The sequence below is a fragment of the Mesocricetus auratus genome, unplaced genomic scaffold, assembly GCF_017639785.1.
Source record: "Mesocricetus auratus isolate SY011 unplaced genomic scaffold, BCM_Maur_2.0 Super-Scaffold_100015, whole genome shotgun sequence".
NCBI lineage: Eukaryota > Metazoa > Chordata > Mammalia > Rodentia > Cricetidae > Mesocricetus > Mesocricetus auratus.
The window spans coordinates 50,659,603-50,674,529 of NW_024429198.1; the positions used below are offsets into that span (position 1 = coordinate 50,659,603).

At 41.4% G+C, this 14,927-nt stretch overlaps 1 long non-coding RNA gene across 1 annotated transcript in view; it reads right to left on the bottom strand.

The window, feature by feature from the left end:
• Nucleotides 1-5,418: 5,418 nt before the first annotated feature.
• LOC121144347 overlaps nt 5,419-14,927 on the bottom strand; it is a 40,767-nt gene continuing 31,258 nt past the window's right edge. Inside the window, exons 2-3 of the long non-coding RNA XR_005881699.1 lie at nt 6,441-6,559; nt 5,419-5,836 (exon numbers count right to left, since the gene is read on the bottom strand). This is a non-coding gene — a long non-coding RNA (uncharacterized LOC121144347). The remainder of the gene's footprint in view (nt 5,837-6,440; nt 6,560-14,927) is intronic.

A 14,927-nucleotide genomic window follows, 5' to 3' on the forward strand; every position in this document is an offset into this window, starting at 1 on the left:
GCTGGGCTTAAGAGATCAACTCTTAAGCAAGCTTTTCAGTATAGCACTGAAGAAAGTTCTACCAGGACTCTGGGCATGCAAACACAGGGTTCCACCCTCGGGGATGATCTTAGGTAGGAACCTGAAGAAGACATGTCTTGATCTGAATCTGGGTAGTGGCTAACAAAGTGGTGGAAAGTGCTACCTGCCGCTGCCTGCGGTCTGGAAATAAGGTGGATGCTGGGAATGGCAGCAAAGGATGCTGGGAATGTTCAGTGGACCAAAGCAGGGAAAGCAGCCTGTTATCTCTAAAGAGCTGACATGGTGCAAAATGAAGTAGATAGAATGCATTATTCATCAAAGCATTCGATTTGAATCTAATGAATCCGTAGAGACAAAACGGAAAGGGGAATTGTGGGAAGATTGGGAATAGTACAAGATGGGGCAGCAGGTAAACTCGACTTCGAGGTCAACACAAAAACGGGGCATCTGTGGGAATAACTGACTCAGACATGCAAAAGGTGAGGACTTCAAAGAGTGTCCTGGAAGAGGCTACTGCGGTGTCCTGGTTTGCTTTCGGTTGCTGTAATAAAACACTGACCTAAAGCAACTTGGGAAGAAAAGGGTTTATTTGACTTACAAGTTAAGACTCCATCACTGCAGATGGGAAATCAGAGTAGGAGGATCCTGGAGGAGGAGCTGATGCAGAGGCCATGGAGGGCTGCTGTTTCCTGGCTTGCTCCCCCTGGCTTGCTCAGCCTGCTGTCTTATAGAACCCAGGACCACCTGCCTGCCCAGGGATGGCATCACCCACCGTGGCTGGACCCTACTATGTCAATTAGCAATCAAGAAAATGCCTCCTGCTCACAGGCCAATCTGATGGGGCAATTTCTCCGCTGAGATGCCCTCTTCTGGGGTTCTTCAACCTGAGATTAACCACCACAGCATAAACATTTGAGGTGGGACCGTGCCTCTGAATCACACCCTTGGCTTGGACAAACCAACTCTAAAAGTTTTGTTTTGGTTATTTGTATTGATTTGAAATCTAAATAAGAACGGAGTGTCACAGCAGAAGATGTTCAATAACAGAGAGAGGGTTAGACCGTTCACAGAAAAAAAGCAAAAGGCGAAACAGCACGTACAGTAGACTCTTGTTCTAAGAGAGAATGTAATACGAAAGCAATGGGAAGAGACTGTATGAACGTGTGAAGAAAGGGAAGCAGAATATGCTGTGTCCTCCCTGCTCTTTGCATGCTTATGTATAAGGATTTTCTTTTCCTTCAGAAACATCAGTATGTTTACAAACGCACAGTTGTGCAAATACACGTGTTAACAAAATGTAGGGCAACCTAAAAATTAGATCAATCTTAATATTTTATGTTATTTGACTAATACTTCTAAAAATGAATAAGTGTGAAGATTTTTATTTCAGATACTTATTTAGTGATCGCATCCTCTCTCCCAAACACCCAGCAAAGATGTCATTATTTTACAGACAACATATGTACTTTGAAGGGTGAACAGTGGTAATCTTAGAATTTGGCGGCAAATTTTCTACAAACATTTGTAGTTTTATTTATTAATTATAAAAATCAATAATACATGAGTATAAGAAGAAATGTCAATTTTAAATATTTTGAACTAAATGAAGCATAACTTTTAAAACACTGTAAGGTGCAGAGAAAGACGTATTTAGAGAGAAATTTATAGCACCGAATAGGTATGTTCAATAAGGAGAAAAATCTAAAATCAATAATCTTAGTTTCTAACATAAATAGCCAAAATGAACTGGTTGTGGTGGCATACACACATGATCCCAACCTTCTGAAGGCAGAGACAGAGGATTGTGAATTCAAGGTTAACTTGAGCTATGTAACAAGGCCTGTCTCAACACGAAAGAAAAAAGAAAGAAGAAAGAGAAGGAAGAGGGGGGGAGAAAGGAAAAATGAAGAATACAACAACAGAGAAAAGGTAATTGCAAAATGAAGTACAAGTTGAATCCAAAGAAAAGAAATAATTAAAATTAGAGCAAAAATTGGAGCTCACCACAGCGCTGACAGAGGCAGACCAGACACAGGGAGCAGAGCAGAAGCCAAGGGTCCTGGTGGTGTTTTCTGGGATGAACAGTGGGTGGGCTCCAGGTTGTGGTGTTGCCACCTTATGTATGTAGGAGAGTGTGGAAGTCGGGTGAGTGCAGCACCTAGGAGCTGTGAGAAAGTAGCTTTTTAGGTCTTGGCGAAGAAGGCTGACTAGAAAGCTTTATTTTTTTAAGTGGGGAAAAGTGTTCAGCCAAGGTTCATCACCTTGTTCTCTCACCTCCCAACAGATTGTCAGCTGGAAGTGAACCTCCTAGTAAAAAAGAGGGGAACCCTGTGTTAGGAGTCCCCATAAACATGTACTGTAATTCTTTGTATATAGAAAAAATTACTGTAAAGTTTAACTTTACTCTTAAAAAATTAGAGCAAAAATCAACAAAATAAAAAACAAGAAAGCAATAAAGATAACCAATAAAATCACAAACTGGCTCTTTACAAATATTAATAAAATTGATGAGCCTCTTGCGGGAATAAGAAAATAATGATGCAAGTTACAAAAAAATGAGAGAGGTTGTAGCAATAACTCTTCAGTTAAGAGCATATGCTGTTTCTGCAAAGGGCACAGCTGCATTCCCAGAACCCACATAGCATCCAAAAATTGTCTGTAACTCCAGTTCCAGACAACCTTACACCCTCTCCTGGCTTCCGTTGATGCCTGTACACAGCTAAATGATGTGTGATTCCAACTATGTGACACTGCGAAAGAGGTAAGACTATGGGAATAGTGACTATTAGAGGTTGAGAGGAGAGAAAGATAAATAAGCAGAGCGCAGACACTTTTAGACCCTTGGAAATACCCAGTATGATAACGTGACATCATACATTTCAAACACACAGAGAATGGCAGCCCCTACAGTGAATGTTACCTAGCCTGGGCAATACAGCAAGACCTTGTGTCAGAGAGGTGAGGAGTGGAGGAGAATCAGAAAAAGGAAAAGAAGAAATTCGGACACAAAATTGGCAGTAAAGCTGTCATGTTTCCGCACTGCCATGCCACAAACATCAACAAAGAACACTTCTGTGACTGTGGGGTCAGGGGGATTGCTAGCCAGCAGCAAGCAAGCCATCTGCAAATCTTCAGCAGAAACTTGGGGTACCTGCCAAACCAATTCAGCCAGTGTCAGCCTCAGAGGTTGAGGGCTGGGTCCCCAAGCTACCCACACATGCTTTGAACGTCAGTCACAGATCCCTTGCTTCTGACCCAACAGTTAAAAATCAATTTCATCCTCCAGGTTCTATTAATTTGCTCCTGAAGCTCCCAGAACTCAGGAAAACATTTACTAGGTTTCTCTTTAAAGGATGTTATGAAGGACACAGGTACAGAGATGAAGAGGGTAAGGTCTGGGAGTAGTGAGAAGCCCCTAGACCCTCTTTGATGGCTCTATCGTCCCCCTAATAAGAGTCCAGAGGCACTCTGGGTCCAGTCTTATGTATTTTTTGCAGACTTCGTTGTGTAGGAACAAGTGCTAACAGACTGGGTGTGTCCACTTCAACATTTTTTCTTAGCATCTCTGAATGCCACGCCTTCCTGCTGGACATGCTCAGAACCACTGTGGGATGAGGAGGGAATCTTACAACCAGCCATTGTGCAAAGATAGGTCAAAGAACTGCTTTAGGGACAGGTCTAAGACAAAAGGGCAAATTCAGTTCATGAGCCGGGAAATGGGGACAAAGACAAAATAAAAACCCCACTATGAGAAACATACAAATCCGAAGATATTTGACATTCCAATCATGGCCATGATTTTAGAAACCTAGGATCATGGTACATAAGTTTGTTTTCCTTCCAGTCCACCAGTGAGGTACTTCCAGGTGATTATCCTACTTCCTGATGAGTTACAAAATGCTCCATGACATAGTGATGATGGCCTTTTGAGAGACTGACATCTGGCCCAAATCCTCGGCGTACCATCATTGGGACTTTATTTTTCAGATGCATATATTACATTTGGCATACGTGAATGTGGTAGCTTGAATGTAAGTGGCCTTCATAAGCTCATAGGGAGTGGCACCATTAGGAGGTGTGGCTTTGTTGGAGTAGATATGGCCTTATTGGAGGAAGTGTGTCACTGTAGGGGGTGGGCTTTGAGGTCTCATATATGCTCAAGCCATGTCCAGTGTCTCAGACCACTTCCTGTTGCATGTACTGCTGTGGAATAATTCTTTTGTACACTGTAAAGATTTGTCGCTCAAATTGGTTTAATAAGACAGTCAAACTAAGGATGCTGGGATGAAAAAGGACCGAGTCGGAGGAGTCACAAGCAGACACAGAGAGAAGCAAGATGGGCGTGCCGTGCTGAGAAAAGGTACCAAGCCACATGGCAAAGCATAGATAAGAAATTTGGGTTAATTAAAAATATGAGTTATCTAGTAATAAGCCTGAGCTATTGGCCAAGAATTTGTAATTAACATAAGCCTCTGTGTGTTTATTTGGGAACTGCTGGCAAGACAAACCTCTGCCAACATGTGGGTCAAGATGTAGGACTCTCAGCTCCTTCTCCAACATAGTGTCTGCCTACTCCTAGCTACCATGCTCCTCACCAAGATGCCAGTGGACTAAACCTCTAAAGACGTGAGTCACCCCAATTAAATGTTTTTCCTTTATAAGAGTTGCCATGCTTATGGTGTCTCTTCACAGCAATAGAAACCCTAACTATGACAGGGAATAGATGTGATGTACTAATAAATAAATTAAGATAGTATCATAAAAGTGAAATAGTGATAAGCAGTTCCAGTGAGATCTTTTCCATTTCCTTCTTAATAGAATGACCCTTCCCCCATATGGAATATATAGTAATAAGGATATTTAATGTGAAAATTCATGCTAACAGCTTAGCATTTATCCTTCACATTATCTCTTTAGTCAAGCAATCATTTGTCAATACATAAAGCATATATATATATGTATATATATACATATACATATATATAGTAACATTCTAATACATGTAAAAATATGTACAAATTTATATCTTCGTCTTCTTATGCAATAGGATTCAAAACATATCCCAGAAAGTCAACTGAGATATCTTAAATTAATTCATTTTATTGTTTGTAAAATTCTCCTTCCTGCCTTTTGTTTCTCTTAATTATCTGCTTGTGAAGCAATGCCATCCTCATCAAGTACTTGGAGCACCAATGTTTTTCACCTTTACATAGTGGGAGCAACTGAGAAAGAAAGCAAAAGTAATAGACAAATAATAGTATCAGATATAACTTAAATGATGATTGATACAGGTGAGAGAGACAACCATAAGCTGCATGCTAACTCCCATCTCAGAATATGATTTCCCTGGCCATATGCAGTCCACACTAGCACTACCAATATATGGAGTGTGTCCTGCTGATCTTACAGCTAGAATAAGGTTAGCATGTGTCTGCTCATCAGTATAGCTCCCTAAAGAAAGCTTTAGATGTGGAACTATGGAGACAAGGTTATGGTGGCTGAATCAACTTGACACCCTCTCCCAAGCTCACAACTAGATTATTACTTCTTCTACCTGTAACAGGAACAAAGAAGGAGTTGGAAGCAAAGTCAGCCTTGCTGTATCCAAAGTCTTCCACGAGAGCCCCGAGTTCAGAAGCAGTAGGGTTTTTTTTAACGTAGTTATTTTTATTTTTAATCATGAGCATGTAGGAGGGGCACGTGCTCATGACCGCAGGTCCCTGTGGAGGCAGAGCATCTCCATGGGGCTGGAGTTCCAGGGAACTGTGAGCTGGCCCGAGTAGGTGATGAAAATCAAAGTCAGTGCCAGTCAGTCCTGGAAGACACAGACAGATTTTTAAAAAAGGAACAGTTACTTTACAGCAGTGATTTGTTTCACCCAGGAATGTAATGACTTACTATTATTTTATTTCATTTTATAGCCTTCTTTAATGATCTTCTGTGCATCCTCAAGAAAATTACTTCCAGCCGGGCATTGGTGGCTCATGCCTTTAATCCCAGCACTCGGGAGGCAAAGACAGGCGGATCTCTGTGAGTTTGAGGCCAGCCTGGTCTACAAAGCGAGTTCTAGGACAACCTCCAAAGTAATACAGAGAAACCCTGTCTCCAAAAAAAAGACAATTGCTTCCATATATTTGATCACTTTTAGCTAAGATTCTCAATAGATTATTTTTCTCATGTCACTATCTAAATCCTTATTCCACAGGAAAGTTACTTTTTAGCATTTATTCTATGACTCCCTTAAATGCTTCTAGGAATTAATACCATATGCAAATATGTGATGATAAATGTGAAAACACTGAATGTATCATTTGATTCCTATGAAAATACTAACTATGAAAATGGAGTTCCTTTTCAAAAATAAGAAAACATTGGTAGACTGGCTGAATGATGAGGTCATTTAGAGCACGGACACTTACCTAGAGGATAAGTAACCTGAGCTCACCACTTCATCCAAGTGGTTCCCAACCAGCCTGCACTGCTCCTCTTCTATTTCTGAAGCAATAAAAGGGTGTCTTAAGAATGTGTCAGTCCAATTCTGCAACAGAGAATGGAAGATTAGTACTAAGCCACAATATTGCACAAGATGAGGGATGAGAACAACCAGCCGTCAAATTGGTCTTTTGTCTAATGCATCAGAAACTAACCCTAACATGACTAATGGAGCAGCCATGAGGTGAAGGAGGAGAAAGGCAGAGTTTTCTCTACTTTCATCCCTCTTGAGATCAGATTCCCAGAAAGGGCGCCACACACGCTGCATCTGTGCCCATCTTGGATAAAAGAATATAAACTCCTACTATAAGGATTGTTCCTTGAGAGATGCTCTTACCCTTTGGATCCTAGAGAATTTTAAACAAAGAAAGTCAACTATAATCATAGTCTGAAGCAAAGCAATATGAAATAATATAGGAAATTTCTGTAGACTAACCAACATATCTCGCTAAGACATGTTCACTAACAATTTAAGTAGACAATGGAGTCTACCCTTAATGCCAATGGATAGAACAATGATGACGAGGCAAAGAAAGGTAACCAAACATATCCCAAGCTGTAGATCAACATTTTTCCCAACCACAAAGTGAATGCAAAGTAGGTTCTCATGAGGTAGTGTCATTCTGTCCCATGAGAGGCAGAAGTGACAAAATACTTTTGAAATTTCTGTTCTTGCCAGTTAATGGTTTCAGGAAGTGTCTCATAACTTCTGGTTAGGATATAATAGAAAAATCACAGAGCACAGTGAGTTGTGCAAGTTTTACAGGTCTTGCAAATCCACTGAGAACTTACTAATCACTCAAGTACAGATGCCCATACCTCACTGGGTAAAAAGACAGGCATACATGAGTCTTGAATAAAAAATGCACAGACCTTGAAGAATTAAGTATGACACGTTACTTGCAGTTAGATATATGCCCTTGCCTTGCCATGCAAGAGCTGGCTTGTCTCCACTACACTGAAAACTGAGACCTTTAGATGGCTTCTTCTCAACGCTCCCTGCTGCTTACAGACAGCATCCTTCCACACATCAGCCTCTGCGACATGACAGAGAGCCCAGGTGCTGACCAGTGGTCACTACATCTTCCAGTATGGGGTTGAGAAGCCAGTAGAATAGTACACTTGTTATTTCTTCCCTTGGAAGAAGAGATTTAATTTAATTCACATAAGTTACTTTTTAAAACTCTAAGAATTGCTAGTAATAATATTGGTACAGTTCAACCAATAGAAAGTAAAAGTCAAGACTCCTGTGGTATTTAAAGCTACAACAGGTAGATTCGATTCTGTTTTGGATACACAAGGAGACACTATCTTTTTTTTTTTGAAAATAGATTCATCCTTCTTACTATATATCCCAACCACAGTTTCTCCGAGCCCCACCCCCTCAGATCCTTATGTTTGCCTTCAGAAGAGAATACTCCTCAAGAGACAACAACCAAACAGGACAAAACAAAGCATAAGACAAGGCAAAATCCCTTATGTTGAGGGTAAACAAGGAAACCCAATAGGAAAAGACTCCCAACAGCAGGCAAAAGAGTCAGAGACTCCACTGTTAGGAGTCCCACACAAATACCAAGCTAACAGACATAACATAGACCTGGTGCAGACCCATGCAGGCTCTGTCTGTGCTTGCTACTTCAGGCTCTGGGAGCCATGACTAGTTGATTCAGTGAGCCATGTTCTCCTCATGTCCTCCACTACCCCCTGACTCCTGCAGTATGTCCTCCCCCTCTTCTGTGGGATTCCCTAAAGGTCCAAGGGAAAGGACTCATGGACACATCCAATTTAGACTCTTTGCATAATGTGTGACTGTGGGTCTCATGTGCTGCTGGAGGAAGCCTCTCTGATGACTGCTGGAGGACAAGGCACCAATCATAAGCCTCTGAGCTATCCAGTCTCTGGTTCCTGGTCATCTAAGCAGTGTCAAGAATGGGCTCCCTTTCAAGGCATGGTCCTCAAGGTAGGTCAGACATTGGTTGGCCACTCCCTCCAATTCTGTGCCATCATTCCCCCAGCACATCTTGCAAGGATGACAGGTTGTAGGTTGAACATTGTGTGGCTGGGTTGGTGTCCAGCTTTCTTTTTCAGTAACCTGCAGATTATCTTCCCACACCAAAGAGACTAGAATGTAGGGGTGAAGGCTCCAGGTAAGCACCAGCTCAGCCTCTCTAAGTTATATGCTGTGTGGCTGCTGTCCTCAGCAATGGCAGCCCACTATCTGTCCTAGCATTAGTCTGGGAAGTTTAGGGATCTCCATAGGACCACATTGGCAAACAACTCAGTGGAGTGCAACCCTGGAAGCCTTGCCTGTCTACAAAAGATGGCCAGTTCAGAATGTATCCTCCATTACTAGGAATCCTCATTAGGATCACCTCATAGATTCCAGGAAGTTTCCACTGTACTAGGTTTCCACACCACCCCCAAATGCTCCCCAGTTCCAACCATGCCACCATCAACTCTCTCCCTCCATCTTATTCCCCCACCCCACTCCTGTCCCCATCCACCCCGAGTCCACCCAAAAAATTTATTCTATTTACCCTTCCCAGAGAGATCCATGTGTTCCACCGCTTAGCTTCCTCCATCTCTATCTATCCTCTTTGGGTCTGTGGATTATAGCTTGATTATCATTTACTTAACCGATGATATCTATTTGTGAGTACATATTGTATTTGTCTGTCTGGGTCTGCATTACCTCACTAAGGATGATTTCTTTTCTAGTTCCTTTCCATTTGCCTGCAAATTTCATGTTATCACTTTTTTTTGTTTTTTTTTTTTTGAGTTTCTCTGTAGGCTGAGCTGGCCTTGAACTCACAGAGATCCACCTGCCTCTGCCTCCTGAGTTCTGGAACTAAAGAAAGGCATGTGCCACCACCACCATGCCCATGCTGTCATTTTTTAAACAGCTGAGTAAAACTACATTGCATAAATGTACCACATTTTCTTTATCCATTCTTTAGTTGAGGGACATCTAGGTTGTTTTCAGTTTCTGAGTATTATGACTAAAGCCACAATGAACATGTTTGAACAGGTGTCCTTGTGGTAGGATGGAGCATGCTTCGGGCATAAGTCCAAGAGTAGGTATCCTTGGGTCTTGAGGTAACTCCATTCCCAACTTTCTGAGGAACTGTCATAGTGATTTCCATATGGCTGTACAAGTTTGCACTCCCACCAGCAATGGAGGAGTGTTCCCCTTGCTCCACATCCTCTCCAGCATAAGCTCTCACTCGTGTTGTTGATCTTACCCTTTCTGATAGGTATAAGATGGAATCTCAAAGTAATTTTAATTTGCATTTCCCTGATCACTAAGGAATTTGAACATTTAAGTGTTTTGTCAGCCATTTGAGATTCTTCCACTGAGAATTCTCTGTTTAGATCTGTACCCCATTTTTAATTGGATAATTTGAGTTCTTTGAGACCTAGTTTCTTGAGTTCTCTGCATATTTTGGATATTAGTCCTCTATCAGATGTGAAGTTGGTGAAAATCTTTTCCCATTCTGAAGGCTGCAGTTTTGTCCTATTGATGGTGTTTTTAGCCTTATGGAAGCTTTTTAGTTTCATGAGGTCCCATTTATCAATTGCTGATCTTAGTGACTGTATTATTGGTGGTCTGTCCAGGAACTTATACATGGATTTCGTTTTGTTTTATTTGTTTGTTTGTTTTTTCAAGACAGGGTTTTTTCTGTACTGCTCTAGCCATCCTGGACCAGGCTGACCTGGAAACCAAGTGCTGGGATTAAAGGCATATGCCACCACTATCCAGCATGGGAGACAGCATCTTTTTAAAAATATCATGTAGGGTGTTAGTGAGTGGTGACCTGAGCAAAAACAAAATTGGAAGACCTTACCTCTGCCATATGACATGTGCTAGGAACTTGGCTAGGGTGACTTCGAGAGAAAAGGAATTCATGACTTCAATAAACATGTTTGTAAAAGTACTCAAGTCTGTCAGTTTTACCTCTAATAAGTCACAAGAACCAAGGAAAAGTTTATTCTAAAACAGCATTGAGGTTCATCTGGAAAATTCCTCACTCATACATTTTATTATCTTACAAAAACATCCTCGCTAGTATGCAATTGCTAAATCAGCGCATCAGAGCAAAGAGATGCTGACCTCGTCCCCAGCATACATTCGTTGCTAAATGCATATTTACCCTGTGAAGTCTGGACTGGAGTCAGCATGTAGCTCAGTAGTAGAGTTGCTCAGTTGGCATGTGCAAAGTCCTGGGTTTAATCCTTAACACCACAAGCACAAAAACAATCGCATAATGCTTTCTTTCAAAATATTCCTAAGAATTGCAGAAGCATGATGAAGCATTGTTAGAACAACAGATCAGTTCCCACGAATTAAATACATGCTGTTCTCAGTCACACAATCAGACTCCCTGGCATGTCTGGATGCCTCCCCTGGATGATCAGAATGGACGAGGCATACAGTCCCCACTACCTTGAATAACAAAAGACAAGAGACCCACGCTTCTGCAAGCCATATCAAAATGCAGGTACATTTACGATTCGCAGCACGAATCTCAGTTTGTGAATTTGTGAACATTCATTCAAGCACAATGAAGCATCAAAAAAGTAGGAAATGTGACATAGACTACACACACATTCCCAGTGGAAGCAATGGAAGTCGGTGAAGACTAGCCAGGGAAGCCAAAGTCTAATTAGAGTTCTATACTTGATGGGTAAGGGAGCTACTGTAGATAATGAGCTTCAAGAACAACATGGAAACTTCTGGAGACTCTGCCCACTTGAATAAATGTTCACTTTCATTGCTTGGGTTCTGAGGTTCAGTTTCCAGCAAAGAAAAGATGAATTCTTCAGCTTGTGCTGGATCTGCTTTCAACCTCTCCTGTCTTCATACGGTACATTAGTTGGGGCACAACCAACACATACAGTGGAGCTCCTCTTTAATTGTTATTCTTATGATTCTCATTTTGATTTCAGTTTCTTGATCCAGAGCCAGTTCAAGCTACATCTGGGTTTCCAAGCCATTATCCCAAGAATAACAACACCATAGCTCACACAGAAAGCACTGGAAAACACTCAGTCATTAAGAGCACTGACTGTTCTTCCAGAGGACCCGGGTTCAAATTACCAACACCACATGATAGTTCATGATCTCTTTACCCCAAACACAAATTAAACAGCAAGAAAAAGCTCCACTAAGTGTAGACCACCTAAAATCACCCACCAGACTACTTTTGCAACCACAATAACCAGGGCTACGGCCAGGGTACTTCCTTACCTTGCTAAAGGGCCCATCTTTCAAAGAACAGGATGTGTGCATGGGCTCACAGACACTATGGAAGTCAGTATGGAGTATTCTCAAAAGACTGAAAGTAGATCTACCATATAACCAAGCTACTATGCTCTGCATATTAACCCGAAAGATTCCAAGTCAACGTATCACAGCAATTCTTATCTTCCATGTTTACTAAACCACTTTTCACAATAACGTAGTCATGGAACCAGCCTGTGTGTTCATCAACAGAAGAACAGGTAAATGAAATATGGTCTATATATGCAATGGAATGTTTTTCAGTCATAAAGAAAGATGAAGGTATATCATTTGCCAAAATATTGGTTCATCTGGAGATAATCCTGTTAAGGCAATTACGTCAATCTCAGAAAGACAAAGATCACATGTTTTCTCTCATTTGTGGGTCCTAGATTTAATAGAGATACATAAAATCATATATGCATAGATGGCATTAATGTAGAGGTGAAATTGTCTGGGGAAGTTATAGAGAAAAGAGAAGGGTTCTGGGGCATGGGAGAACATGACCCAAGTATATTATACACTTGCATGAAATTTGCTTTATGTAACCCAGAATAGTAAAATAAAATATAAAGGAACAGTTAAAGACACAGAGACAAAAAAAAATTCAGAGAACCTCATCTGCTTGTGGCTTCCTTTGACATTAACTCAAGAATAATCTAGAGAATTGTAAGATATTAAATCATGGGAGAAAAAGGAAAACACTTGGTTTGTCGTTTCTTCCCTGCCTATAAGCTTGGAATATTACTCACAAAACCTTGCTTGTTTTTTTCACATTATTTTTTAAGAATTTTGCCTTTTTAATTGCGAAACCAATACATCTCAGTCTGGATGTGGGGGCTCCCATCTGCAGTCTGAGCACAGAGGAGCCTTAGGTAGGAAGACCGTGAGTTCAAAGCCAGTCTGGGCTATATAGTGAGATCCTTTCTCAAACAAAACCAAACAAAGTAGAGTGGTAAAGATTCTCATCACAAAAACAAAATCACAAATAAGTCAGCATGTAATCAAAATAAATAAAACACTCATAATCTTGAAGGTAATATGATCCTTTCTATTGCTTTGTCATTCTTCTGAATTTCTCCTTGTGTGAACAAACGTGTGTAGGCATAAGACCCGAGACTCTCCACACCCTTAACTAAGTTCACACTAAATTCAGAAGGCCCCTAACAGTCGCTCACTTCCGTAAGCCCTGCACAGAACGCTGGCAAATGCAATAAATCCCCTTTCACCTTCTGTCCACTCACACTTGCTCCCATCTGGTCACAGAACAACCACCTCTGTGTCCAAAGACCCTGTCCTGTGTCTCAGGCCCTCAGTCCAAAGGTGCACAAAACACGTTTTCTGGAATCATGATGGCGGAAACTCCACAAGGAATGCCAAACTGGACCTCTTGAAGTTTCCTTTCCAAACAGAAGCAGATTTTAAAAGGTTCACTAATTATTTTCTGTTGCAGACTCAAATGCCCAACAGACGTGTCACAAATACTGCTTAAGTATGTGATGTGGCTGGGGAGATGACTCCCTTGCTAAGGGGGTTGCCTTGTGAGCACAGGAGCCCGAATCCAGTCCCCAGAACCCAAAACCCAGATGCGGCAGCATGCTTGCAATCTCGGAGCCAGGGAAACAGACACAGACAGATAGGTCCCTGGGGCTCACTGGCCATGCAGCCTAGCCTATTCCTACTCAGTAAGTTCCAGGCTAGGGAGAGAACTTGTCTCAAAAAAAAAAGTAAAGGAAGGTGAGGTGTGGTAGCATATACCTTTAATTCCAGCACTCCAGAGTCTAAGGCAATTGAATCTCTCTGAGTTCAAGACCTGCCTAGTCTACATGGTGAGTTCCATTCCAGGCAAGGGGTACATAGTGAGAACCTGTACAAAATAAATAAATAAGTCAAAGGCAGATAACACCTTATGATTGACACCCAAGGTCATCCTCTGCCCTACTACACATACACACAAATACACACACACACACACACACACACACACACACACACACACACACGTTAGAGCATCACCCAGACATCAGCAAATGAACAAGACAGACAGTTAATATATTTGTCTTTGCAGTCATGCAGTCTCCTGCATAATTACACAACCTTACTCAGCTATTCCATGCCAACACCAAAGTAGTCATTCACCATAAACAAGTGGGCATGGCTGTGTCCATTAACCTTCAATTCACAAAAACTTTTATGTCAAAAACAATAGCTTTTGGAGGTGGTAGTAGGGATCACAGCTACACAACTCTGTACATGTGCTTAACAGCACTGAGCTGTACCCTTAAGTACAGAGACTATGAGGACTGGAGGGATGGCTCAGCCATAGAGGCATGCATGGCCATGGCTGATGTCCTGAGTTCTGCCACCAGGGTCCACATGGAAGGAGGAGAAAGTGACTTCTGTAACTTGTCTTGTGACCACACACACCACACACACACACACACTGTAAGTGCAATTTTTAAAAATTTCATAGTAACATTCCTGAATATTTCACCACAATTTAAAAAGAAACAAAGACAAAATGTTTCCTACTATATATATATTTTTTAAACTCCTGGCCTACATGATCTTTTCTGTTAAATGCTCTAGGATTAAATGAACTCTGTAGAACACAAATGCTTTCCTAAAATGATGTATAGATACTCTCAAACTCAAAACTACTCTTCCTCAAATCCCTCTTTGGATATTGTGAAACCAACGAGGACCATGCTAGCTCCTCTCCTAACCTGGGTACAGTCCAGGTGGTGCAGTACTTCTGATCTTGCAGAAGTGTTCAGGCTGACTGCCTCGGGAAACCAACAGAGTAATTATGAGAGCACTGTGATAACCTATCTGACAGTCAATCTGCTTTCCCTAAGTTATAAGTGAACAAAGGCACAATAGGATGTCACCTCAGTGTTAATGCAATCCGATTCTGCAATGCATTCATCATACCCCTCAAACCCCAACCCACGCATATTTATTTCTAATTGATTTCATTCAAACTCTGCATTCGTGGTGGCTAGCTGTGGTGCTCTCCTTTCTTTGCTGTTTATAGACCTTCCAGATGCACCCCTTCCCCATACACAGTCTTGAAACAAGTGCTGTTCTGCAAGTAGATCTGGGGAATTTTCTGTTTCCTCTTCTACTTTCT